At 45.4% G+C, this 8,564-nt stretch overlaps 1 non-coding gene across 1 annotated transcript; it reads right to left on the minus strand.

Annotated features, from left to right (window-relative positions):
* Positions 1–3,935: 3,935 nt before the first annotated feature.
* On the minus strand, positions 3,936–4,010 carry Trnas-cga (transfer RNA serine (anticodon CGA)). Its single transcript has one exon. It is a non-coding gene; the product is annotated as a tRNA-Ser (tRNA).
* Between the last annotated feature and the right edge of the window lie 4,554 nt (positions 4,011–8,564).

Genomic DNA, 8,564 nt, shown 5'->3' on the forward strand with positions numbered 1-8,564 from the left:
TATTAAACGTTTCACTGCACATCCGCAGAAGGTTATGTAACCGCAAGGCTCTGCGTGAAACGTTTCCTAGTTTCCAGTTGCGTATTTCTCATTTCAAACCATTCCGTGAATCAGCGTCTTGTTTTCTTCTTCTTTAAACAGAGTGCCAGAGGCAATTTTAGAAAAGCTTTCTCTGCACTTGTAGCCATTCCAACTAGTGCCAAAATACAGCATACACGGAAAGAAAGAGTCTGCTGCTGAAGTAAGGTTAAATTGAGAAGCGTTCTTCGTACGTGTACGGGCATGTTTGACTCATCCGTGGCTACATAGGAGCGAACTTGACAGCCAAGTTTGCTCTTTTAGGAGGGACTTATCAAATATTAAAAGGTTTCGTTGTAGTTGTAACCATCAGGTTCTGAGAGTAATATTTCTTTTAGCACATTTTCATGGGTCAATCTCTGGTTTTAAGCCATTCCCTCGACCAAAGTCTTGTTTTCTTGTTCTACTTCTTGGTCTTGTTGTTGTTCTTCTTCTTCTTTAAACACAGTGCCAATGTAATACCAGGGCTGCTTTGTCTGCATTTGTGGTCGTTCTCACTTCTGTCGAAATACCCACGAACACGAGTAGTGTCTGCTTCAAAGTGAGGTTACACTGACAAGCGTTGTTTGAATGTGTGCGGGCTTGTTTGGCAAATTCGTGGCTAAAAAAAAAAAAAATGATTCAAATGGCTCTGAGCACTATGGGACTCAACATCTGAGGTCATCCAGGGCCGGCCGCAGGTTTTTGTCTCAGTAGGGGCAAAAAATTTTCACTTCTGAACCGTATTCTGCCAATAAATTGTTTTCTTACCACTAATAATGGTTGAAGCGCTTGAGAACAGTGCTCATGCAGTGAACGCAGTTCGATTTAAACTAACAGTCCGGGGTTTTGGTTCAACAATGAAACGGCGCGGTGTCCATTAGACCGCAATCCAGCGACTTTGAGTTTCGCGCCATCGTTTGGAGCGGTCTCTTGCGATCGATGTGAAAATATTTATGCGTTATGTTCCTATTAGAACATAGCAAGACTCATCTAGAACGTTCCGGAAATGAAGGTAGCTCACGCCACGCCCTGCTAGATCACGTTCGTTGACAGTAGTTCCAATGACGAATACTGCCTACTTCTAAGTAGCGATATTAGTGGCCACACAGTACCCTCGAACACTTCTTCAGCAAACGAAAAGGAACTTAATACAACACGCTACTTTAAATTAGCGTCTGACAATTGTTAACCATTATTTGAAATTTGAAAGAATAAATTTTGCCGAGTGTGTTTTGTTGTCCAACTGTACTGTGTTGCCAGTTGAGGTTTATGAAGAGGTTTGTACCTAGTGAGGTGGGAACAGAGGGGGTGACATTTTAGCACCCTAGAAATCAACATTTTCGAGATGGAACTCTCACCATGGGTACCATTCTTAATGGGACCACGTACACATGTAGTAGTTTGTCGATCGGCAGAGTCGCTTTATTTTATTATAGCTTATGAGTAATGCCCAGAGTTTGTTAACATGTAATCGGTCTTTCCTTATCAGATATGCATTGTTTACAGTTACTAAAATCTCGAATATTCCGGCTGTAGATATCTACCTTTAATTTTGAATGTTTCGTCATATAGATACTGTATCTTAGATTATTTTTCAAGCAAGATAACATTTTTTTACGTTTGTGTTTAACGTCCCTTTATGACACAACTGATTCTTCTAATATGTAAAGAACGAACAATGGGCGTGCCTTCAGGAAAAACGCTTAAATGTTGCTCAAGGATGCATTTGTAAAAGTTAACAATAAACTGCAGGTTCATCTGATTATTCCCATTGCTGTCTCACTTGCTGTTGTTAATTTCTACCACATGTGGGTGTAGAAATAAAAATAAAGATACTTCGTAGGCAACAGCTGTAAGACGGATATATAACAATTTTGCACATTTTCAACAGACGAGATTTCTTAAAGAAAAACACAATTTTTAAATTTATCATTTTTTAATTTTAGTTGCGACCGTAGCAGTCACTCGCGCGGTTCCAGACTGACAAATCCGTGGCTAGACAAGAGCGATTTTGTCGAACACGTTTGATCGTCTACGGGGTCCTTTTATCAAGAGCCAATGAGTCACAGCTACTTCCTGAAAGATGTGCTCTTACGCATCTAGCAGTTGCTAATAACTACGGCTGCCGCCGAGAGATGTCGCTACTGCACAGGCAGTGAAGTCCTAAGCAGTTAAAACAAATAAATAATTTTAAGTCCTGCTAATATTTTATCGTCCGTTAATTATTCCTGTTTTAATGTGTTTAATAATTATAGTGAATGAAGGTATAAAAGAGAAATAATGTGGTACGAAAACACTGATATGTCTGTTAAATGAATAAATGATAGCTTGAGAAATTGTAACTGGACAGCATGAGTGAATTCAGGAGAATCTGTAATGCATAACTGACCAGTTTATGGTCCTGCGAAAACAGAAACACACTACGATAATTCAGTTAGGTAACGTGGGTATTATGTTTCTGTTTGCGGATTTTCTAGAAGTCTTCATTTAATAAACTGTTCCGAAAAGATGTTAATGTTGTGATTGGTCCAAAGTAGAAGCCGCCGAATCGCACGGTTTAGAACTACAAGCTGATTGGATATGCTGTTTTCCCGACAATCACAGGAGAGTAGATTCGCGCATATTTTGTGGACTAGAGGATTGCCTTGTGCGGTGTAGAAAAAGATTTGACGTTGAGCCACCATCACGATGGAATGCGTTTACTTAGAACTCTGAAAAAAAGATGTAATTTTGAGGAATTATGATCTTAAAAAGATCGTATAGTGCCGAGAAGTATTTACAGGCGTACGATAGAGACTAAGCTGAAAATTACGGGGTTTCTGTGTGAACTGCGACTTTTTGAATAACCATAACAGCCGGCCGAAGTGGCCGTGCGGTTCTAGGCGCTGCAGTCTGGAACCGCGAAACCGCTACAGTTGCAGGTTCGAATCCTGCCTCGCGCATGGATGTGTGTGATGTCCTTAGGTTAGTTAAGTTTAACTAGTTCTAAGTTCTAGGGGACTAATGACCTCAGAAGTTGAGTCCCATAGTGCTCAGAGCCAATAACCATAACAGGAAGTCAACAGATGAAAAAACAAGTAAAATGATTTATTATTTCAAAAGCAACCGCCATAACTGTCAATATGTTTACCCACTGTGAGACAAGATGGTGAGTGGCTTCATGGAAACATGTTTGCGGTTGCCTCCGGAACTACGACTGTACCCAGGAGTGCGCCTCTTACTTCGAAAGAAATCCATGGCCACGAACGCCTTTCTTCAGCACTCCAAAAATCTGAAAATACCATGGGAAGAGATTGGGACTGTCGGAAGGATGTGTAAGGGCTTCTCAGAGAAACAACCTTGACAACACGTGTAAGGACATAATCCTGCAACAGACTGAAGCCATTCGTCACTGACTTTCTGGAGCGCCTCAGCTGATACACGGACACTTTGCGAAAACTGAAGCGCACCATCAACTCCTAGCGCCTTCGAATGCTGACGGACGTCGTCAATTTGTTTCAGGATAATGGCAGTCAACATGTAGTCAACACTGTATCGACTACGCTACAGATGTATCGCAGGAAGTCCTTACACATCCTCAATTACTTCCCGATACCTCCCCATGCGATTTCCATGTTTTTGGAGCCCTGGAGAAACTCATTCGAGAACGTATATTTTCTACGGCCGAGAGGTGCGCGGGCCGGTACAGTTGTGGTTCCGTAGACAAACCGCAAACATTCTTCCGTGAAGGCATACACCGTCTTGTCTCACAGTGGGATACGTGTAGTTTCAGTTGGCGTCTAATTTGAAATAATAAACAGTTTACTTTTCCAGAATGAGATTTTCACTCTGCACGGAGTGTGCTGTTATGAAACTTCCTGGCAGATTAAAACTGTGTGCTGGACCGAGACTCGAACTCGGGACCTTTGCCTTTCGAGGGCCAGTGCTCTACCAACTGAGCTACCCATGCAAGACTCACGACCCGTCCTCAGAGCTTCAATTCTTCCAGTTCCTCGTCTCCTACCTTCCAAACTTCACAGAAGCTCTTCTGCGAACCTTGCAGAACTAACACCCCTGGAACAAAGGATATTGCGGAGACTTTTTCTCACTTGTCTCGGTTTCATTTGATTGCTCCTTGTAAGTCTTGCCACGGACTTAACTTCTGAGGTCATGAGTCCCCTAGAACTTAGCACTACTTAAACCTGAGTAACCTAAGGACATCACACATATCCATGCCCGAGGCAGGATTCGAACCTGCGACCGTAGTGGTCGCGCGGTTCCAGACTGAAGCGCCTAGAACCGCTCGGCCACTTCGGCCGTCTCACTGGACAGAAGTATGTTACAATATATAAAGGTACACCAATGGTAGTTTGTCAACAGAACTTAATAGTATTACTCCAGTCGCACAAACGGTCAAAGCAAGCAAGGAAGTTTCATCGAGAGAGCTGAAGAAAAGGTATGAATTAAAAGACCATGTAGTCATTACTGCTCCGTTGGATACAAGTTTACAAAAACGAGTAGTATCAAGGACCAAGAGTATGCGAGCGAGCCATACAAAAACTCAAAAGTACGGTTCGTGAGCAACAAAGTAGGGCAAATGAATCGGAGGAAGACCGTGCTGCGTCTACTGTAACACAAAAATACGACTTTTGAAAACACAGACGGCTAGCGCACGGAAGCAAGAAGAAAACAAACTGAAACACATCAAAGTGGCGAAGTATAACTTTATTTGTCAAACCCCACTCTATCTTTAAAAAGCAACTCACCTGGAGAATGAGAAGACACGGAACTCATTCTTCCGCGTTTGTATAAATATGCTGAACAATGTCTTATCGTAGTAACATACAGTACGTGCCGGGGGAGCGTTTATTTCCAAAAGCTGGTGCACCTATGACATAGCAGTGAAATAAGATGTCTCCTAAATATTTACAACAATTGCTCGTTTTGGAAGGCCTTCCAAAAGGAGAATTTTTTGTTTAAGCATTTTCATTAAAGAAGAAACAGGAGAATGTAATATTTTTTCTACATTATAAAATAAGTCATCAGGTAAAATATCATACGTACTCAGCTTTACTTCATTTGCATAAAAAAATTAAAAATACACTGAAGAGCCAAAGAAACTGGTACACCTGCCTAATATCGTTTACGGCCCCGCGAGCACGCAGAAGTTGCGCAACACGGGGTGGCATGGACTCGACTAATGTCTGCAGTAGTGCTGGAGAGAACTGACACCATGAATCCTGCAGAGCTGTCCATGAATCTGTAAGAGTACGAGGGGGGTTGGGAGAGGGAGGTGGGGTGGAGATATCATCTGAACAGCACGCTGCGAGGCATGCCAGATATGCTCAATAATGCTCATGCCTGGGGAGTTTTGTGGCCAGCGGAAGTGTTTAAACTCAGAAGAGTTTTCCTGGAGACGCTCTGTACAAATTCTGGACGTGTGGGGTGTCGCACTGTCCTGCTGGAATTTCCCAGGTCCGTCGGAATGCACAGTGGACATGAACGGATGCAGATGATCAGACAGGGTGCTTACGCACGCGTCACATGTCAGAGACGTATCTAGATGTATCAGGGGTCTCGTATCACTCCAACTGGACACGCCCTACACCATTACAGAGCCTCCACCAACTTCAAGAATCCCCTGCTGATATGAATGGTCCATGGATTCATGAGGTTGTCTCCACACCCGTGCATGTCCACCGGCAAGATATAATTTGAAACGAGATCCGTTCGACGAGGCAACATGTTCAAAAACCCAATGTCGGTGTTGAAGCGCCCAGGCGAGGCGTAAAGCTTTGTGTCGTGCAGTCATCAAGGGTACAAGAGTGGCTACGAAAGCTCATATCGATGATGTTTCGTTGAATGGTTCACACGCTGACACTTGTTGATGGCCTAGCACTGAAATTTGCAGCAATTTGCGAAAGCGTTGCACGTCGAACGATTCTCGTCAATCGTCGTTGGTCAAGTTCTTGCAGGATCTTTTTCCGGCCGCAGCGATGGCGGAGATTTGATGTTTTACCGGATTCCTGATATTCACGGTACACTCGTGAAATGGTCGTACGGGAAAATCCCCACCTCATCGCTACCTCGGAGATGCTGTGTCGCATCGCTCGTGCGCTGACTGTAACACCACGTTCAAACTCACTTAAATGTTGATAACCTGCCATAGTAGCCGCAGTAACCGATCTCACAACTGCGCCAGACACTTGTTGTCTTTCATGGGCGTTGCCGACCGCAGCGCCGTATTAGGCCTATTTACATATTGCTATTTGAAAACGCATGCCTCTGGCGCTTCATTGTGTATGTATATGCGTAGGTATCGATATTTCTGGAGTACTCTTAGGAATAGCATCGCGAGGCTACTTGAGTACTACTCATCTGAAGACGTATAGATATTTTGACGGTATCGGAACATCCCCGGTAGCGCGTCGAGTCTGCGCGAATACAGACGGCGAGGGCGAACGGACCTTCGCGCCACGCCACGGAAGCTCTGAACAACGGACGGAATGAACGCTCCAGTGCCACGGAAACGGCGGCGTGTGGCAACACCAGAGGACGGGACGGGACGGGAGCCCTCCAGAGGAAGGCAGGAGGTCAGCTCCCCGGCCTTTATCTGCCGTATCTCCCTGGCAGTCGCTTCCGACCTCGGCACTTATCTGCCGCTGCGGCGAGGCGGCGGACTACGGACAGCGCCGAACTGGCTATGGCCGACAACTAGCTGAAGGGGCCCGCACACGTCCACTGGCATTACTGACAGCTACTTCGGCGTTGCCCGCGGATGTACGTGTGAGAATTCTGCAACTCTCTCTCTGTCCATCTCCTCCACATTGCTGTCTTTCTACTCCTTCTCCATCTCAACCCCATACACTCTACCCATCTCCTCCTTTCCCGTTCACGCTGAATCGAGTCGGAGGCTGGTAGTTCTTACCGCCCCCTCCCCCACAGCATTTCTCACCAGATTGTAATTAATACACTACGGGCCATTAAAATTGCTACACCACGAAGAAATGCAGATGATAAACGGGTATTCATTGGACAAATATATTATACTACACCTGACATGTGATTACATTTTCACGCAATTTGGGTGGATAGATCCTCAGAAATCAGTACCGAGGAAAACCACCTCTGGTCGTAATAACGGCCTTAATACGCCTCGCCTTGACTCAAACAGAGCTTGGATGGCGTGTACAGGTACAGCTGCCCATGCAGCTTCCACACGATACCACAGTTCATCAAAAGTAGTGACTTGCGTATTGTGACGAGCCAGTTGCTCAGCCACCATTGACCAGACGTTTTCAGTTGGTGAGAGATCTGGAGAATGTGCTGGCGAGGGCAGCAGTCGAACATTTTCCAGAAAGGCCCGTACATGACCTGCAACATGCGGTCGTGCATTATCCTGCTGAAATGTAAGGATCGCAGGGATCGAATGAAGGGTAGAGCCACGGGTCGTAACACATCTGAAATCTAACGTCCACTGTTCAAAGTGCCGTCAATGCAAACAAGAGGTGACCGAGAAGTGTAACCAATGGCGCCCCATACCATCACGCCGGGTGGTACGCCAGTATGGCGATGACGAATACACGCTTCCAATGTGCGTTCACCGCGATGTCGCCGAACACCGATGCGACCACCATCACGATGCTGTAAAGAGAACCTGGATTCATCCGAAAAAATGACGTTTTGCCATTCCTGCACCCAGGTTCGTCGTTGAGTACAGCATCGAGGCGCTCCTGTCTGTGATGCACCCTCAAGGGTAACCACAGCCATGGTCTCCGAGCTGATAGTCCATGCTGCTGCAAACGTCGTCGAACTGTTCGTGCAGATGGTTGTTGTCTTACAAACGTCCCCATCTGTTGACTCAGGGATCGAGACGTGGCTGTACGATCCGTTACAGCCATACGGATAAGATGCCTGTCATCTCGACTGCTACTGATACGAGGCAGTTGGAATCCAGCACGGCGTTCGGTATTACCCTCCTGAACCCACCGATTCCATATTCTGCTAACAGTCATTGGATCCCGACCAACACGAGCAGCAATGTCGCGATACGATAACCCGCAATCGCAATAGGCTACAATCCGACCTTTATCAAAGTCGGAAACGTGATGGTACGCATTTCTCCTCCTTACACGAGGCATCACAACAACCTTTCACCAGGCGACGCCGGTCAACTGCTGTTTGTGTATGAGAAATCGCTTGGAAACTTTTCTCATGTCAGCACGTTGTAGGTGTCGCCACCGGCACCAACCTTGTGTGAATGCTCTGAAAAGCTAATCATTTGCATATCGCAGCATCTTCTTCCTGTAGGTTGAATTTCGCTTCTGTAGCACGTCATCTTCGTGGTGTAGCAATTTTAATGGCCAGTAGTGTATATGTGCCAAATTTGGTTGAAATCGTTCCAGCGGTTTAGAATGAGCATTTTACCGGCCACATATCAAATACATTTAACATACACGATTAGCACGTCGCTGCTTCTGGCTCCACAGTACAGGGTGACTCAAAAAGAATACCACAACTTTGAA

Source organism: Schistocerca nitens, chromosome 10 (assembly GCF_023898315.1).
Source record: "Schistocerca nitens isolate TAMUIC-IGC-003100 chromosome 10, iqSchNite1.1, whole genome shotgun sequence".
In the NCBI taxonomy this organism is placed as follows: Eukaryota; Metazoa; Arthropoda; class Insecta; order Orthoptera; family Acrididae; genus Schistocerca; species Schistocerca nitens.